Raw genomic sequence first — 20684 nt, forward strand, 5'->3', positions numbered from 1 at the left:
AGTAAAATGTTATAGGTTTATGGAAGATGAATTTTAGAGTGACAAGTACGATTGATGAAGAAACTTGGTGTTATGGCGGGAGAGCGCCATCTTTGAAACAGTTTAAAGTTCGATATTCGATATAAATGAAAAAACGAAAGAAGAAAATGAAAAATGAGTGTTCATTAATCAAATAGTTCAAGCGTTGGCTTGTAAGGCTTTTAGATTCGACTAGCGAAACAGAGTGCAGTCAACAAATGCGGCTGTAGGTATTTACACCGACGAAACTCGAGAGGACGTGCCATCGAAATCGGATTGGCTCGTGCACGGTCCATCTGGCTGACATCATGTATGTTATAAAGGAGGAAGAGTAAACAACGTTCGTTTCGAACAAAGAGGTCGATTCAGTCGAAGAGTAACGTCTCATCGAAAAATCTGTCAATCAGCAGTTCCATTTCATTCCCTCGGTTCATAGCACCTTAAAAGCAACGTAGGTTAAAACAGGAACGATGATGCATCGAAATGTAGTACGTTAAGGAAGAGAGGTTACGGAACTGATGTAGAAAGGGAAAAAAAAATAAAGGGACCAAACATGATCACGTACCAACAAGTCAGTTAGTGTTCCGACCAAACGACAATTTATTTCCTTTCAATCGGCGACGATACGTCCAATGATCGGAAGCTGTGGCGTTTCCGGAAATTTTCCATTTACCGCAGCAATTTCGACGCGACAAGTCGCGCCAACGAATGTTTCGTGGAAATCAATGTAGCCGGAAAGAAAAAATAACAAGCTTTTGGGCCGCCTTCTTGTTTGCCACTAAAATAGTTTGTACCTAGGTTAAATTTGACATAACCGTTGCCTCTAATGTCGACAATAAAAATGAGGGGGGAGGGCTGAAAATCATAGCAATGTAAATCGGTTTATTGCTAGTTTTTTATAAAATAGTATTCTACACACCACTATGACTTTCAGTCAGCTAATTGTAAGCAGAAGTGCAGAATACTCGAAGAAATAATCGGTTAACTAAAGGTAATACAAATTTCAGTAGTTATCGATTTCATGATTCTCTATTAGATTAAAGTGCTAATATTGCTAGGGGATTTTACGGCGGTTACAGAAACTTGGATAACTTTCCAGTTCGAAGGTTCGCGAATTTTAAAGAGGTTATAATGTAATTGAAAATGGCGGAGGTTCTTATCAACTTGCCTGTGTAGTTCCTCGCAGTGGCGGTGGTCGAAATTTTTAATTACGACCATTTGAAATTCAAATGCCGCCGCAATTTATTAATCTCTCTCTAACTTTAATCTGTCCCTGGCCAGGAACTTTGAAACGACCCCGTTTGTGCAGTTTCGAAACTCGCTTGTTGTTAACCAACGAGAAAACGGCACCGGTGCTGCCACCACTTCAACACGTCCTTACAATTACGCTCATTCTCGCTAATTATTTCCTGCACGCTTTAAATTAAAACATTCGACTATGACGAACGAAAAAAATTATAAAAAAAAAAAGAAACAAAGATACTCGTCGTTGGAAGAGAATACAAATGGGAAAAATCGTTAGACGAATACCCGAACCTATTCAAATCCACACCAACCTCCATCGTCCTCTACTGGTCGACACCTCTTTCATTCGACTCTGAATAAAATCTGTTTCCACCAGAGATCGACAATTTTTTTTTTCTAACTTCACCGGGGATATTGTCCTGCGTGTGATCAATATAAAACTGAACATTCATCGAACGCAGGCAGTCGTCGACCCACTTGAAAAAAAAGAGAAAGACAGAGGTATAAATTGGAAAAAAAGAGAGGAAGAGAAAAAAAGGAGAGGAAAGAAAGGCCATACGCAGTGAGTCGGTTTGGCGCATCGTTCGCGAAACGAAACCGACGCGACGGTTAAGTGCAGCTAGGGGTTTGCAGACATTTCCACTTGTGACCAAACGATCGCTTCGAGCTTCCGGAAACCAAGAAAAGTCGAACGTAGCAATTCTATCGGACAGTATGGTCGCGGAGCTCCAATTACTGGCTACCTACCCAGTCGGGGGCAAGCAAGAGGGAAAGAAAAAACAGGCTTCCGCGACAGGCGCTCGTAACTCCTGACCGTATGGCGCGCGCGCGCTTTCGTGGAATTCTATAGGGACCTCTTAATGTCCATTCTTCCACACTTTTTAAGTTGCACTTGAAATTGTTTTTCATTAATTGCTCTGTGGTCACCGGTTTTACAGTCATTTGCACGTGTTTAGCGTAATTCTGTTACTTTGATGTTCTACGGATTCTTTTATGCTTAAAACATGCATAAAAGATGCAAAGAGGAAAATGTACAGGTTATCGAGTGAAGGATTTACTCGTACAAATATGGTGATCGCGATTTCTTCATAGAATATTTTATATTCGATGATCTATTTACGATGATTAATTCAGTGAAATATTCTTGAAGAAAGATTAGTTCGCCAAGCTAAGTAGGTGTTCCATTTTCTGTAGAACGACAAAAAATGCGTTAGATCAAATTTCTTCGATAGTTTACGGCATTCCCCAAGATCGACACGGCCGATAAAAGAACCAAGAGAATTATGAGTTTATCCTAAACATATTTTTTGTCCTGGCATTACGTGCCGCAATAAAGATAATTTTTTGTCACGAAATGTTTCTCCTACGCGCTATGAGATACGTATTTCTGAATATTTTCGTACGCACTGTATATACACACAAAAATGGCTCACGAAAATACCGAAGAGCGTCTCGTTAAAGTATGTTTGCTATAAATATCTTGCAATTTCTATCCATACATGTACATGTGCAGGTTCGTTTAAAAGTTGCCCAATATAATCATGATAGCCATACCTCGTTATAGTGATAATAAAATTTCAAAATGTTTCGTACAACACACATAACACATTCACAAAAGCTTTCTATGATAAAGCTGTTGAAATACTTTCGTGAGCTACTGTGTCTATGCGTGTGCATGTGCGCGCGCCATAGTGCGTTAACGCGTGCCACTACCATGTAGCAGTCTGCCCTAAATGTACCGCGACGAAATTAGTTTTGAGAACAACGATACCAACACGAGAATCAGAGAAGGCGGGGACACGAGACGGTGTGACCCGCGTGTATTTATACGCGAGTATTTGGCGACCGGTACTGTAGCACGCAAATTTTCAAGACGAGCACAAAGGAGGCATTGTAAGCGATTGTTAATTTCGCGTGAACGCACTTGGTGCGCGCGCGTGCACACGCTACTCAATTCGCCTCTCGCTTTATTTCGATCACAGTGACGGCCATTGTTCTTTGAAAATCTCCACCGAGAGACAGCCAGGCCATCAAGACGCGTAACAGCGACAAGGAAACCGATTTCATGCTAAATTTAATCAATTATCGTTCTCACAGGCGTGTCACTCACGTTTATGTTATCTTTATGCATTGTCTCTATTGTTTATCGAGCGTACAGACTGTGAATAACACCGCGCAACTTATCCATGCGTCCAAGTCTCTCTATCACTCTCTTGCGTCAATACGTAAATGTCCACACGATAACCTCCTCGCGGCTGTTGCCTGTCAATGATTCATACATCCAAAGTTTTGGTTCCAAAGTCTGAAATGCAAACTTAGCTCTCAAACGCTATAGGATATACGACGATTTCTCGTCTATACGTTTATTGGATTGTATTTGTACAATTCATTTATTAGTACTGCAATATGCATTCATATTTAAGAATTGTATTGAGACAGAATACATTCTTTTCTCTTGATTATTGCATCTATCTTGTGAATATGAGTGTTGTAAATCATGAACGAAGTTATACGTGTATAAAAATATGCACATAATTATATATGAAAATTACAGAGTCATGAAAGAATTATAATAGTCATACTGTAACTAGAATAATGCATGACATTGTTTCGATCGATTCTGAAATGTCGATGATTCAGGCGGATGTTAAATGTACCGATAGCGCAAAGTTATCGACGAACATAACCTCTGCATATTATTTACTGTGCATATTTGCCCTGTTATTCTATCTGCTGTTTGTTTATTTCATGTTATAGTTCGAGTTCCGTATTTATTTTGAAGCCGTGTAGCTTACAAATGAAACTAATTACGTTGTTTTATGTATCTACAAACGCGCCATCTACATCCGCGAAATATCCCACTTCGCACATAAAAACCTAGGGTTATCGACTACATATGTGCGCGTGCTATTTTATGAGAAATTTATCAGCAATCAAAGTTACTTTCTTTCGCAATCTTTCCCCTTAGGGGTAAACTTTTATCGCAGTCTGTGATTGAAGAACGTATACTTAGAATTCTTTGTTGCCAGTATCTATAGTTCCTCGCGAGGCTAGCGAGTCGCGAAGTAGATGGTCTGTAATGATCGCAGTTTGCAGAGTTCACTTCCTGTGCGATTATGATTTCAGCTATCTGTGATGCATGCCGCCCTAGCTAGTAAGAATCCGCTATCTACGCTATATATACGCCACGCCGTTTTACTATGCCTATAGTTCAGCTATAAACTAAAACGCTTCATAATCTCGCTTCCTACCGACGTTCTTCCAACTGGTCTTCAGAAATCGAAATTTCGAAGCAACCAAATAATCGTTTCAGGAAATCACGTACGGTGAATCATGAAAGTGTTTAAGCGTATATCATAAAATACTTTTACGTGTATAACACGTTTTGGAAGGCTATAATAGGATAAGTTAAGAAGTGAAAAATTCCCTAGAACCGATCCCATCTGGTGATATATTTTTCACGTATGTGTTTTTGCAAGAATGCGTCGTAGTACATGAAATTAAAACGTGGACAAAAACGTGATCAATACTTTCAATTCTTGTATTTTCCGTAGACAGCAAACAAGGTATGTGAATCTTAATATCTTCGCATTCAAACGTATAACATATAATTAAATTACGACAACGCAGTGCTGACGAAATTTCAAAATGTTTCGTATAAGAAACGAAATATCTATAGAAGACGTTTACGACCGTTCGAATACCTTCGTGACTCACAGTGCGTGATTTCGTCGAACGATCGTTTCCTAATTTCCCCTCTTATAACTGCTACTTCAAAACGGGATAGAGTCAATTTTTAGGTTAGATAGGTAATACCACAGTCGAAAAACGGTCAGTCGGAAATGGAATAAAATTTAGCAAGGATTAGTTCCAGCGATATAACACTGTTCTCTTGCAGTTTACGCCGAATTATGATAATGGACGTGTTCTCGATCCACGCATCCCGGATTTGCAACCTTTTCAGCCGTGATCCACGGTTAGTAAAACAAGTGGGGGATAAGTGGAGAGGGGCGAAGAAGGCAGGACCGTATAATTACCAGCGTCCAAGCAATTTCCAATGTTTCCCCAGCCGGTTCGCTCTTTCTATCCGCGTTTAGCTCTCCCCGCTGAGAAACAGAGAGCCCGGGGGCTGATTCCTTGAAATTGATTCTCCGCTTTCTCGAACCCACCATCTGTTGGCGGCATCCCCAAACGAAATAATCGAAGAGATTAAGGGCTTGCGAAGACAGGGGATGAGGTCGCGGCTGCCCTCCCCCCCCCCCTATTTCAGCCTTTTTTCTCAATAAAATTCTGGCACGTTTCTGCGCCGGATATTGTGTATCGCGTGGGACAGCGTACGTACCATCGCATGCTGCGGTCGAGAACTCGATCTTGCGTGAACGAGCAATTCGCCAGTGATCATTCCCAAAATCTGCCGCGAGAGATCGCGGCTAACCTCTGGATGACGTTTTCTCGATGGAAACGTTCCATGTTGCCCGTTCCTCCGAATTGCATCGGTGACCGATCGAGATGAAATTTGGTGGATTCATACTTCTGAGGTAAACAATTTTCGCAAACGAAAACCGAATCTGATAAGAATACAATTTTAGTAATATCTTGTTGACACGGTAAATATATACCGAATTTAGAAATTACTTCTATATGAAAAATCTGAAATGTCAATTATCGTGTCTGTCTCCTGTAAACATAATAGAGACTTGCTTGTACAGTCTGAACGCATGAATTTTTTCAAGTCAAGATTCTATCTTACAGATCCACCATCTCTTTCCAAGATAATTATTCAAATTCATGTGAGCCTTCAAAAATACTACGGTCAAATCGTTTTCTCTAGGTCACTGAGAGAAAATGGTCGGCGAAACGAAGCAGATGCCTCCACTGTGTCCCCCGGTCGCCGTTCATTTATCATTACCTTGGTGTAAAGGCAGAAAAATGTAGAAAAGCGACGAGGTAGATGTACATATATACATATATAAGCGGCGCGTGATTCCGATGATTTGCCCACATTATTCATTCTGGGAATTGTACAAACGACGCTCGGACGACGCGTTGATAAACGACGCCGAGACGCGTTCGATTACGTCGCCAGGAACTCTGAAAAATATATGCGACGTATTGGCAAATTGGATCCGAAGAGAGCCGATTTTAAATTGATAACGACCGATTCCCCGAAGTGGGTACGGAGTGTCCGACTGTCCATTCGTTTATATTTCTCTTTATTATGCGCTCACGATCGTATCGATTACGCGTGGAATATTAATTATCCGAGTGTATTTATGACGCGGCATATTTGTTTTGAATCCACTTTGTTAAAAAACAGGTCGCTTATATAAGTTATATATTGAAACGATACTATATTACAGACCTGTTACAGAATTGATACAATTCAGGAAATTTACTGTTTCGCTTGGGAAAATTATTCTCGGTTTCCTTGGATTACAAGCTGAGAATAATATTTTATCTTCTTTGAACATTATTATCGGACTTGACACTTGGCTATCGTTATTTCGTTTCACATATCATCGTTATTTTTCCTGGTAAATTTAATTTACAACATAATGTGTTCTAAGAAATTGATATTTTCAAGTTGTATCGATTTTGATTCCACTTGAAGTTACATTCATACTTCTTCATAAAAACAGCTATGGATAATATTAGTACAAAATGAAATTACGTCTTAAATGTTGAAATAATGATTAAACGAGACTTTAACACAAATCATGCCAATTAACGGTTGAAAATTTAACTAACGTTTCGAGTCACACCAGCAGATATAGAGAACTAACTATTCTCTTTGTTTTCATTGGATATTTCATAAACATTGGAAGCACCGAATTATTTATACCGTGTATAATCCACCGTGTGCAGCTGTATACAGTCGCATGTCCGTTTCAATGCTCTATAACATAACGATACCAATTATCATCATTATGCTCGCGTGCAATTAACAACGTGCGGTGAATTATAAACGAAACGCAATGAATTCGATGCGGTTGCGTTATCGAACACACGCCGATTGTCCGAATCTGCGCAAGAGATTGAAGAATAACGAATTTATCACCGGGACAATATCGGTCTGAAAATATCGTGATTTCCAATTGTAAACAGGACCGGTCATAGGATATCACTCCTCGATTATCTTCTACATCCAGACACTTCCAGTCAGAATATTGTTTCCAACGAAACCTGCTTACGAACTACACAAATGACACCGCACGCATAAAAATAAATCCGAAATATACGATCAAATTTTCCCACGCGATGCTTAGTTTCCACGAAAATTGAATTAAAGTATTCCTCTAGTAAGATTACACTCGGTAAAACCTACTGTTAGCAAGAAAAATGTCGCCAGTACTGACGATATTTATATAGAATACTTTTAGATTATCTTTTGGAAGGAAGGAGATTTATTTCGGGAAATTAATTCTTACGTTAATCATTTATATCGAATCTTCTAATGACTAAATTAGAAACACCAATTTGTCCATAATATCTGTCCAAAACAATTCTACCCTTATTCAGTAATACCAACTATTAGTAACATACAAATATCACAAATAGCGATAATATATCAATTGTAACCTATAACCTGTTTCTAGTTACCTTCTTTAACGACGATTATGCCTAGTATCATTAACTAAAATAAATCACATTAGTCACATTAATGGTCTATCGTACGACTAAATCAAAATCATTAACTCTCCACAATCTAGATCATAGCATCTATCCAAAGTTAGAAGGAACTGTAATTCTTGTAAAAATGAAAGTTCTGGTGATTTCGCGAGCGTCTCCCCCTCTGGCGGCGTGTTTTAAAATACTTCCCCGACGACGTGCGGCTGGTTGGCACACGTGAATCATTACACGGCTAAAATACCACGTTCAATGAACAGGCCGAGGCGCGCACGTGCGGGACAGGCACACGACACGCCTGGTCGTCTCCATTCAAGTCGGCCGGGAGTTAAAACTGTTTTACCAGAAGTGGCGGCACGTGATTACGTCCCGGGCTATTCTTGGCACTGGAGAGGCTAGGCTTGGATGTACGCGCTCTCCTTTTCCCTCTATCCATTCGGAGTGGAAGTACGGAAGCGCGTAGATAACTGGAACACTTCGAGACACGAAAGAGTAGCGGTATACGCGTCACCGGAAGAATAGTGGATGCCGGAACTATACTAAATTCAAATATCGATTAAATTTGAAATTTAAAAGGACGTCTATATATAAGATATATAAAAGACATACGTTTGCTACTAATGAAATGTAAGATTATAATAATACGATTATTTCACGGTACAACTTCGAACAAGATAAGATAAGGTAACTATACATTCGTACGTTCGCAATAACGATGACAAAGAGCTGACGAAAATTTTTAACTATAATAGTCCTTAATTCCTAACTAAAACATTCTTCAAAATCCTAATCAAGTAATTATAGAAAACGTACAGATCGAAAATGATCTACCATTGTGGTACACTATTCACTACCCGAGGGTTAAGTTAGCAATTCAGACTTTGGAACCGAAACCGCTCATAACGATGAACAACTCATTGATAGACAGCAACCACAAACAAGTTATCTGTAAACTTACGTATTGATGCGAGAGAGTAATAGAGAGACGGAAGTACGGAAGCGTGTAACTGGAACATAACGTTTCGAGACTTTGAGACTCTGAGATGGAAACAGTGGTAGTAGTGGTACGCGCCAACCGGAAGAATAACAGACGCTAAACGGAAGTAGTGGAGGGGACGAAGAGAGCAGAAGGAGGACGAGAAGGGTGAAAAGCGTAACGCGAAACGACGAAAAGAATGGAGGTACTGGCGAACGAAGTGGGTAAATGACTTGAGCTAAATCAGAAAATTTATTGTGAATACGCGACGAGAGGCATGCCGCGAGTCGAAACTGTGCCACGCGGACGTTTCTTCTTCCGCTTCTCGTGCCTGGCCAAGATTAAAATTCTTCTCACGTTCGCGTCGTTAACGGCGAGTGTTTTTTGATGCGCGAAAGGCCACCGGTGAACAGCTTCTTTCTTTTTCCCTCTGCCTCCTCTTCGTCTGCCAATCCTTTCTCCACTTCGTTTTTTTCTTTTTTTTCGTACTAAGAGAACGGACTGTAATTATCGATCGCTCGCGACTTGTTTGTGCTTGAGCGAGCGAGAGGAAGATGGGAGCTTCGAACCAATCGAAGTTTTATGCAATTATGGCAGCGTGTGCATAGACCCCGGCCAGCCGGTTCTAAGTTGTACGCTGATAGGTAGTGAATTCCTTGAGGAACGGAATATTAGAATATCGGAAATTTGTATTTCTTTGGTTAAGCTATTTATTCTTCTAAATGATGAATTCTGAGATCAATGAAATTCATAATAACAAAAATGTTTTGTTGCTCATTATTGACTAGCTGAAGGCACAGTGTCTTTTTCCATTTTTATTATAATGTATGTAAAGAACATTAGAGAACCAGTGATAATGTTGTGTAATATCTTTATAACTACGATCTTGTATTGATCAATATTTTACGTAAACCTTGTCTTGTTGCTTTATCCTACTTGATTTCCTTGATTTCTTCTACACAGCTATCAACGTCACTCGCAGAAGGTAGGATACTTGTCTTTGAGTAAAAACACAGCTCGTTCACAGTTCGCTGAACGTTCCTTTTTTCATTACATAAAACTGGGTAAAAAAGCGGTGGATTAGCAACTCTCGAGACGAGAGCTGCAAAGTGTAACGAGGGCCCGTTCTTATCTCTTTAATGCGCAAGTAATACGTCACTAGTTTATGGATTGCATTCTGTTTTGCATTCCGTTATCTCGGATGTCAATTGACACATTTAGCGAGGAAACATGATACATATCAAAGGTAACATTATTGAAGCTGACTTCCCTCCCTACAGCGAGTAATTCCCAGTGACAAATAATTTCAAACGAGTAAAAATATTCCGCTGTATATTCGTCCACTCTTCTTTCCGCATTTCTCGCTGAGTTAACCAGCCGAGTGGAACCGTGTAAACTGAAAAAACACAGAGACACACGACACAGAGGGCAGACGAAATTGTTTTATGTTCGACTAACGACTACTGCGTAAATTGGTCACGAAGCAGCGTTGATATGGATATGTACAAACTCAGAAGGAAAACAGACGAGCAGGAAAATCAGTGTATACGAAAGAAACGATATCCCGGAAATAGCCGAGAGATAAAACGTCGAGATAGAAACGAACGTTTGCCGAGCGAAGGTTTATCCGTCTCAAACAGAGGAACCCGGTGTGCTTCGCGTTAACGAGAGAGTCGAGTATCCATAATTTAACGCGGCCAGGATATCTTTCGAAGCGCAAACAGGTCTCGAAAGAGGAGAGGCAACGTCGTCGGCGGTTTCATCGCCGGGAAACAAAGAGAGAAAACACACATAGGAAGAGATAGAGTATATGTATTCTGAACCGAAACCGATGATCAATTTCCCTGTCACAAACTCGTAGAACAGACGGCGATATAAAGCAATCTGCGATATTCTCGGGGTATCTTGGAATTTTCTTCGAAACTCGGCAATCGATAAGTTGGTTGGCTTAAGGCCGAACTGCCGCTCCGAACTCGTTATATTTTATTCAGAATTAGAGTGGAAGTTAACGAACCTCCTGCGGACCGTTTTAATCGACTTCGAAGGGTGGCACCGTTTGCTTCCTTCACGCCGTTGTTTTCCAAGTTAACCGACAGAAACAGCGCGCTCTCTACCTAACGTTTACATACGGACGACACAGCTCTGCTCCTCGGCGTGACCCGAAGGACAATGAAGTTATGCAATTCGATATCGACGACGGAGATATTACTTTCGGCTCTGGGAATCGTTTCGACGATTAAAACGGAAACGACGAGGTGCTGACCTCCGACATCATGGTGTAGGTGGAAAGGTTATACGGGGATAGATATCGCTGTCTCTGGCTTGGGAAAGGTTCGAGGCGAAACAACGTTCGCATCAACGCCACCAGGCAATTGGAAATAATGAGATTCGCGGAGCGAAGGATCGAAATATCGGTGCGGTGGCCGCGAAAATGTTGCGATTCGAAGGAAGAGATTGCGCGTAATAATAAGCACAGAACGTCGTCTTCCTTTATACCTGCAGCTTCTACCACCTATTCGTACCCATCCTTCCTGTTCGGTCTTCTATCTCCGTCTTTTCTATTAGTTCCCATTATACTTCGTCATTTTCCACCACTGGCTCTGATCGTCTTTGTCATTCCCTCGTCTGGTCCTTGCCTTCCGTTTCGTTTCCACTTCCTCGTCATCTTCGTTCGCAGCCTCCTTCTCATCTCACCGTTACCCCCACCACGCGCCACTCTTGCCATCTTTCTTCTCATCGTTCGTCCAATCGTTCTATGTCTTTCTAGGCATCAGCCCGAAGACCGCGCGCGCGACCCAATAAATAATTCATTCTTGATTATTTCCTGATATTTGATTCCGGAATCTAGGCACGTACATTCGACTTCTGCATAATTTATTCACTGGTAAAAGGGCACGTATAAATCCCGTAGAAAATATAGGAAAGGATCAACGGAGGTAAAAATAAGCGGGAACGCGTTAGTCTGTGGCAAAAATTCCACAACACGGCCGAGTAGTAAGTCTGTACTAATCGTTATATAGTTCGGACCAAATATAATTCAACTGGCACGGCGCATCGGCTCAAAATGCTCTTCACGCTATGCGTTGATTTAAATCCAATTAACGGTGAACGAGTGCGTGAAACAGCAGTAAGTGGCCTTAACCGAACTACGAAGCGTACGATGTCGAATCAAAATAATTATAATTGCCGCGTTGATGCACTGCATTTGGCCGCGCGTTCGCGTCGTAACTGAAACGTCGTCAATTGCGCGTTCGCCGTGTTACTGGTCCAAGTGGATTCGCGGTACACGGGTTCCGCTATAACTAATAACGTCTGCAAACAGCGTTAAGTCATTCTGTTTACGGAATAAATTATGGCGGGTCAAAATGTGCTTTTAACTATTCGATTAATTTTGGTATTTATTTAATTAATTTTACATGGTAGTGGAAAGATCTTTTTCAAAACGTGTTTTCGGTAATTATACTGTTCAGTGATCTTTCCCAACTTTGACTATTTAATTCCGGTCGTTTTTCTTTCTTTCTTTTTTTTTTTTTTTTTAAGGAGAAACAAATTTATTAAATTCGATATATTTTAAGTTTAATCCATTTAACGTATAGTTAATGTTCAGAACTTAGCACAACATCGGGTTAGATTTGGGCCAACAATTTCTTCAATACGCTTAAATAAATTCATTGAAATTTAATTCAGACCTAACCTTGCTTATTTGGTAAATTTCAAATATTAAGTCAATTAAAAAAATTATATCTTTTTGTTTATTACCAAACTGTGTAATGTTTCTAATTGTCAAGTGTAATTGCGAATGAATAGCGAATGTTTGACCTTTATATTTAGATTCGATAGTATCTGACAAAAAAACTGATAATGTCAAACAAGATACAAAGTATGGAAGGAGCAATGAAAATGGAAATTAGTTATAAATGCAATAGCCAGCATGAAAGCGCGAAGCATTATATTAATTTCTCTCAGAATTTGATTAAAATCAATCAGCGTGCTGCGATATAACTTAATCTCGCTGAGGCATGATTGGAAAAAATGCCGGCATGATTACAGCAACGAGTCTTATTCGATTAAGAAAATTAAGGTTATTGAGCAGTTGGCATGCCGCGTGCTCGACGCATAAATATTATCCCGGTTAGTGGAGCAAACCATGACCACAGATCCGCGGATCGCATTACTAGTCCTCGCACATATATTGACTGCTGGTGTGATGGCAAACAAATATATTTGTCCGGGCTAAACTTAATTAAATGCAACGAATTGTTGGTTTACTGATACCGGAATGCACTTTCAAGAGCAATTTAACAACCATTTGTGTAATCGAATATATCACGCTGTGTGCATTTCTACATATAATGATTATCAAGTGTACTCGTACACTGATTATATTAGTGTTGGTATGTATGAAATGTCGTTTCTCCAAAATTTGAATTTGACGAGGAAGTACGACTCATTAAATTCGATTATTCCATCATCCACATATACTACTGTATGGTTATTATTATGGAAGAAGAAATTTGATATTCTATGTTAAGAATATTCATAACCTATGACAATTAAATCCTTTATCTGTTTTCAAGTTTAAGGAAAGCAAAGTAACGACATCTGTAAACTAAACGGTCCAACGTCCGAGTAACCATAACCTAATTTCCGCCAGTTAAAAAAAGAACGCCCAGTACACGTGCGAGTAAAGTATACCGAATAAAGACTGTTAAACGCGAGTCTTGACTAATCAATAAACAGTCTCAGTGAAACCGACCAGCCACTTTGACTCCTTTTGATCCATACTGAATAACCAAACAGTAATTCTGAATACCTTTCGAACGAGAAACGTAAATATATCGCATTTCAAGCGATATGTGTAACGCGTACAAAACGCATGCGCGTAAAACAAACATTCGGTTCTATAACATGGTATCTCTTACCGCGATACGATAATAGGACCTGATTGATTTTGAAAGCAAACAGATGAATCCTCTTCCAATATTCACTTATAAATATGATATTTTCATCCTATCATTTTCGTATTTATTGTAAACCTTCATTCATATTCATATCATTAACATTGATGGGTTATCACGTCCCTTTTATTATCCTGTTGTCGATAAAACTTCAACGAAATAACAAAATACGTCAAGCAGTATTGTTCCTATATATAATTTCTTTAACGTATCAATCATAAATCACGAACCGCTAATCAGCTTGGGCACCAAAAGTCAAGCGAGAATATACGATGGTATGGGTAGCGGGGTATTATTCGTACGAGCTTCCCGGTGCAAAAGGATTATATAAAAAAGAATCCGCATATTATAAATTCTAATTAGCATTATTAATAATGAGATGAATATGTTCTCGCTCGTTTCAGTCCTGTATTGACTCGAGGTTATGATAAACCCAGAATTCATACAAAAACAAACCTCTACATCCAACAATCTCTAACAACGATCCTAAGCCACAGCCATTCGAAAAATTTTACTAACTCATAACATTCTCCTACACGCACCATTTACAATAAAGATTGCCGGTTCGAGACGCCTCGATCTCAGAAGCCGCGGTAATTTCCAACCTTAACGGAGGAAGAAATTAAAAATAATCGAGGATGATTTCCTACGTCGGTACCGTGGTCGGTCACAGACGATGGATCGACCGACAGCGTGGAATTTCATGAAATACACACTCCAAGATAAAGCGTTTTCCACGTGTTTTAGCCCACCGATGTCTGTCGTTGGTTTATGGCGGGGAGAGACACGAGTGGCGGGGATAGATGAACGGAGGCGCGAGGGGACGAGGGCAGAGAAAGGGCCAAGATTCACATCGACGGCCGAGCATTTGTTCCAAGATGATTCTCAGATGCTTGATCGCTCAAGCAGATATAATCCCACGAGCCAGGCAAACGGGATGATTTTAAACAAAGGAAGCCACCCGTTGAAGCATGATCGAAGTTCGCCACGGTACGTGGTCGTTCTTCGCGCAGCCTTTGCACGCCTTCGAACAACCACTAACACAACAGACTGAGAAACGAACCGAACCGACTCGCGAGGATATGACCGCGCGTTCCATCGTGCCTTACAGCTAGAGGGCTACGTAGTGTCTCCCTCGATCTTTGGTCCTTCTATCTTTCTCGCACTAATGTATGCTTCCTTTTATAATACACTTCCCGAGGCTCCGAGCGGTGCTGTTATTGCCTGGTCTTCAGCAGGTTAAAGTCGGTGAAAAAATGATCGTCGGGTTCCGTGATAGTAAGATTATTCCTTCGAATATTTCAGTGCCATCGCGTTTGATATTATGTATATATTCCGTCGTTTCAATACACCGCGCGTTTTATTTCGAGCGATGGTATTCTGGAACGAGGGTCGGTTGGAAGTTGAACAGCAAGAGCTTACTGCGATTTGTCTACAGCGAAATAAGAAAACTTAGGTAGTCAGTTAACCTATTCACCGAAGAAGATGAATCTTCGTTCAGATACTAATTTCTCTATTTAGGGATACACATTTTTTTACCTATATGCTAGAATTTCTAACAAAAATAAACCTGACCAAATTGAAATAAATTTGTCACTACTATTGATAGAGAATTAATAATATGGAAATATTCCAGAGTGCGTTATTACGAACAACACGCGATGGCGCTATCATGATTCATTGACACTATCGAAAAGAAAGCGGGAGGAACATGTAAAAATCCTTGACGGACACCTTTCCGTATTGCGGTTTTCATTGCTTCTCCTTATGACGCTTTTATTTGGTAGCAAATATACGCGTGACGGTATGACGTTTTACAGTCGCGAAGGCACTCGTCGCCACGTAGGAATGAGAAACGAGCACTCGTGCGCCTGTAGAACCGATATTTCTGAATAAAAAATTGAATCTCGTCACAGCTCCGCTTTATGGACGAGCGTGTGCGCGCGCCTGCAAGTAGTCGCCCGTTATATGGGGGACTATATCGATATCTTTTGATGTGCTTCTCGATGTGTGCAGAATGGATTCGAAACTTTTGCAAAGCAACTGAACCGAAAGAGTGGCATCAATTTCGTTTCAGTGCTGTTTATATGCACAACACGACCCGGACCGACCAGGTAGATTTGTTAACGTATTCTTCTATGCGCGTGTATTAGCGGATTAATGGCACACCTTTAATGCATTTCAAATGATCTAGAAAATATGTTTCCGCGTATCGATACTGCGTAGAATGAAAACCGAAAGAAGCACATTAACGACAAACGTTTGCCACTTTGCTACACGCAGAACCGCGTGAATTATTATCGTTAAAAGTCTTGCTACAAAATTGTTATCTCGTACAATATAATTAACAAGTATAAGTCAATGTTAACCCGTCTTAAATTAAACGTAGCTTTTTCCAAAGAATGTAATTTGCGGAGTATAAAGCGCCCATGAAGAGAAAATGGAATTTATGTTCCATGCTTGGAGTGGAGGATGAGCTTGAGAAAGCAGCCGATTTCGCACGACCTGTAGAATTATACAGCGGACTGAAAATTGCAGTGGCGCAAGTCCAATTTGAGGATTCCAATTTAATCACGAGTATCGTCCACTTGGTTTATAATTAATATATTTATATACATAATTAATTAACTTATAATTTTACTCTTCGTCATGAGACACTTTTACGATACGAAGAAATATAAGGAATTTTTTGCTATTTTATAAAAATTAACGCAGAGTTACGGTTCTCACATCAAATGGAATTAGAAATTTAAAAAAGATGTAGTTGGACCAATTCGGCTTGAAATCTCTTTGGTCTCGCTTCTGCATTACCACTTTGCCAGGGATTCGAGCATTAAAGAGCCGGAGGTCTATGGATTTCACGTTGAGCCACGACGTGGAGTTCGTGTTACCTTGACGAGGCTCTCTCGACAATGCATTACCACCGTCACTGCCTAGAATCGTATTTCGTTTTTCGTTCGAAGAGGTAGCAAGCAGCGCTGCCAGGCTCTCACGCAACCTGGTAACTGCGTGGCCGACCGGCATAAAGAGAACGAGAGAGATGTATAGAGAAGTGGACGAGCGCGAGGGAGAAAATGAGAAGAAAGATAGCATCGACGATCGAATGTTCCTCGCGAGTGGTTAGCTATCCGGCCTCGTTTTTTTGTTTTTATCTCCCGGTGCCTTTTGTCTTGCTCTTCTTTCTCCGCTGTTTGCGCATCAGTTGAAGCGTGGTACGCAATTTTAAGAACGAAGCGCGACGAAATCGCTCCTGTTTCTCGTTTATCCGTCGAGCATTACACCATGGAAACACGCCACGAACCAAGTCACATTGTCGTCACCAAAATATCTTGCGCTCTTCAATTGAAACTTTCCATTGTCACCGGCGCTTGTTTGCAATTTATGAATACGTATACATACAATCGTACGTGAATGTCTTTTCATAATCAGTCGCAAACTGACACGGGCAAGTGAAAACTCGGAGGCAATACGAAATACGATATGAAATTATAAATAATAAAAACGAACGGATTTTTTCATCGTCTGTTCGATTACCGATATGACAAAAAAGATAGCCGGAAGAAGTTCTATCCCGGAATTTCTGTATTGCAAGGAAGCTAGTATATAATCCTGATTTTGTTCCGGGATAAAAATACCTTTATGTGAATGTTGTCTTTTTGTCTGTGGCACCATCAGCGAATTTGAATCGTCTTACGTAAGCAATACAAGGTAAGCGTAAGAGGCATTTGAATGAAATTATTTGAAAGAGTTTGTGGAGAAATATTTGAAAAAGTTGGTTGGATGAGTTTGAAGAGGAACGTTTAAAGAAATGATTTGAATGAATTTGAAGAGTGGCATTGAAGTTGTTTCTACGTTGAAAGGTGTAAAACATAGAACTTTCATACACAAAAGTGTTTCCCACTAAGTTATTCCAGTAACTATAATAGTAATCAAGTGTCACGTCAAAAGTGACTCATAAGTTCCGAAGAGAACTAGTACTGTCACGCCATTGAAACATGAAAATGGAAGAAGCAAAAGGAAAAGAAAAGCGATAATCTTAAAGACTTAAGAAGTTACGTTTAAGTTAGAATTTACTATAGGATAAGTTTAATCGCTCAATACCTCGATATTTCCAAACAACAAAAATCAAAATAAATTAAATTACCATTGGATCCCCTATAATCCAATCTATAAGCGAGTCCTTTTACGGAACAACACATTCACCGACGTTTCTCATTACAGCGGCAATACCTTCGGGTCAGACAGCGACGACCTCCGACTTGCGCAAACCTCGGCGTGCACACGCAATAATATCATCGGCACAGCACAGAATCACCGCAATTACATATAACACGTGACCCACAAGTGGATTTTTTTTTACTTCTGTATGTGTTATATAACATTTAAGAAATTTCGCTAACGCTATAACGAGACACGTCTGTCATGATTATATCGATCATATTTGGAAGCAATCTGAAAATGTATATAAAAGTTACAATATACTACATACATACTTACTGCAAACATATAATTGATAAAAAATTCACAGGATGAATAATCATCTGAAGCACAGAAGGGATATTAACATAATGGATAATAGATTGCGTAAATAATTAATTTTTATATCTGTTTTCAGATATGCCACGATATTGACGATACAAACACGATAGTTGTAGGTGTCGTTATAGTGCTAATAACGTTTCAAAATGTTTCATATAACACAGAATACGTTCATAAAATTAATTTGCAAGTGTTCGAATACGTTCGTGAGCCACTGTAAGTATGCAGCAATTTAATAGAAAACGCGAGGAATTCCACGACGTTTTAATGCACGGCAAAGTTTCACCAGACGATGCATGCACGCGCACGAACACTACGCTCGTTACGTACTCGCGCTCGCGATGATTATACGCACAGTTGCACTTTCGTTCTTTGCGGCGAACGTCGTCGGACACAGAGCTGCTGGTGATCGCTGATGCTCTTCTCGCGTCATCAGCAATCGAGGAGGTGAGAGGAGCCTTCCTCTCCATCCTCCTTCTCCACTCACACTACACCGGTCTTCTTTTTTTCTCTGCCTCGTTACCTTCGACTCCCCGACATTTGCACTCGACAGAGAGAAAGAAACTCGACACTCGAAGAAGGTGAGCACTTATATCGCCGCGCCTTTTGTATGAGAACGGGAATGACGGCGGCGAGAGGAACCAGTCATCCCCGTGACTCAGCCGCGCGATTCGATGAAATCGAATTTACACTGCGCGCCACCTCTAAGCGCTGCGCATACATCGCATTTAATTCCCATTCGTGTTCGGATTTCAAGATGATGCTCGCGAGAGAGTAGGCAGTTCCCTCTCATCAGCTTCTCGTGCCACCTTCTTCGCGGTAACTATCTTTCATTCTGATTGTGAGTTGTATGAACGTTTGGGAAGCTGTTTATGGTTTATCCACGATACTGTAGTACGAAAATGTTACTAAATATAACCAGAGAGATTAATAACAAGACGTCTGCAGGCTTATCTTGAGAACAAAGGCGCCATTTAGTGCAATCGTATAACAAATGACAGAACATGAGGATTATAGATAAGGATAAATAGGACATCTGTTTATTTGAATTTTTCGGTGCTTTCAGATGTACGATCGATTTGTAAAGTAGCTATTATATATTGGGGAATACATAACATACAGTTTGAATAAAATTAATTTGCTGCTCGTAGTAGGTTTCATCCAAACTAGTAAGATGAGATTTAAAAGTAATATTTTACACGTCACCGATAAGAAAATAAGATTTGCATATAATGAATCAAATATCGGAAATATTAGCGACAGTTATATGGTTCGTTGATTTTAACGAAGTTTCACAGCGAACGCTTATCATGCACTCTTTATTTGTTATTTCGTACTTGCTGCGCTGGTAGTGGAAGCCTATCCAAGCGGGCATTGTCGGCCGCTCCCGCTTTGTTTCCCGTATTTGAGTTAAACGAGTTGCACTCGCGAGCAACAACCAGGGAATTGTTAGAAACGCTTGAATTTTCAAATACCTGGAGGATGCGAATTTAATGAAGCATTTACCAACACGAGTTCATCGCGTCGCCGATTACAAACACGCGTATATGAGGTGTGAAATTACAGATCTCTCGTAGCTACTGTGTTGTCAGGATAAAGAGAGGCCCGTTAGAAGGAAGGATGGAAGAATAGAAGGAAAGAGAGAGATTTGATAAGGGCTTGGCGTGCAATGATTTGTCATAATTACACAGACAGATGAAATATATCATTAAAAACATAATTAATAGGTTGGATCAAACACGAAGCTTACTCTGTATAATTTGAATTTCATTAATTTTAAACCTCAGACAGCGCGCTCATGGAACTATAGCAATATTTCACGTTTATGCTCTCTGATCGTATAATATTTATGTATCGTCCCCTACGAGATTGTATAGTTTTATTTTTTGAGCGAATGAGAAATCAAATTATAATGTAAATAAATGGTATTAAGATAAATAATAGATAAAAATAACGCGTCAGTTAAAATTAAGTGATTAATAGAGGAAGTGGTGGGAGAGCAAACTTGACTAAAAGAGATGAATTTCAATTAAATTTGATTAACTGTCAGACCAGTTACCACTGGGCACAGATTAAAATTTGTATTAATACGTAAGCAGGAATTGTTTCGCTACAGCCCATATAAAATCACTTGGTCACTCAAGGTTATTCTTATACTCTTAACGCCATCATAACCTATTTTACGATATAGTGTGCAGAGATGTGAAGTTGGTTAGCCGAATAGTGCACGAACAAAAGCGGTACTTCGCCTAATATGTACCGTATTTAATACTTGTAGAATGAATCACGACGGCGGTTTCATGACATATTAATAGTTAACA

At 40.0% G+C, this 20684-nt stretch overlaps 1 protein-coding gene and 1 long non-coding RNA gene across 2 annotated transcripts in view; one reads left to right on the forward strand and one right to left on the reverse strand.

Annotated features, from left to right (window-relative positions):
* The window catches only part of LOC100642402, a 121257-nt gene that overhangs the window by 77441 nt on the left and 23132 nt on the right, over positions 1 to 20684 (reverse strand). The window lies entirely within an intron of this gene.
* On the forward strand, positions 4073 to 9737 carry LOC125385450. Its single transcript, XR_007224747.1, has 3 exons — positions 4073 to 4829; positions 5162 to 5801; positions 6095 to 9737. It is a non-coding gene; the product is annotated as an uncharacterized LOC125385450 (long non-coding RNA).

This window comes from Bombus terrestris, chromosome 7, assembly GCF_910591885.1.
Source record: "Bombus terrestris chromosome 7, iyBomTerr1.2, whole genome shotgun sequence".
Taxonomy (NCBI): domain Eukaryota; kingdom Metazoa; phylum Arthropoda; class Insecta; order Hymenoptera; family Apidae; genus Bombus; species Bombus terrestris.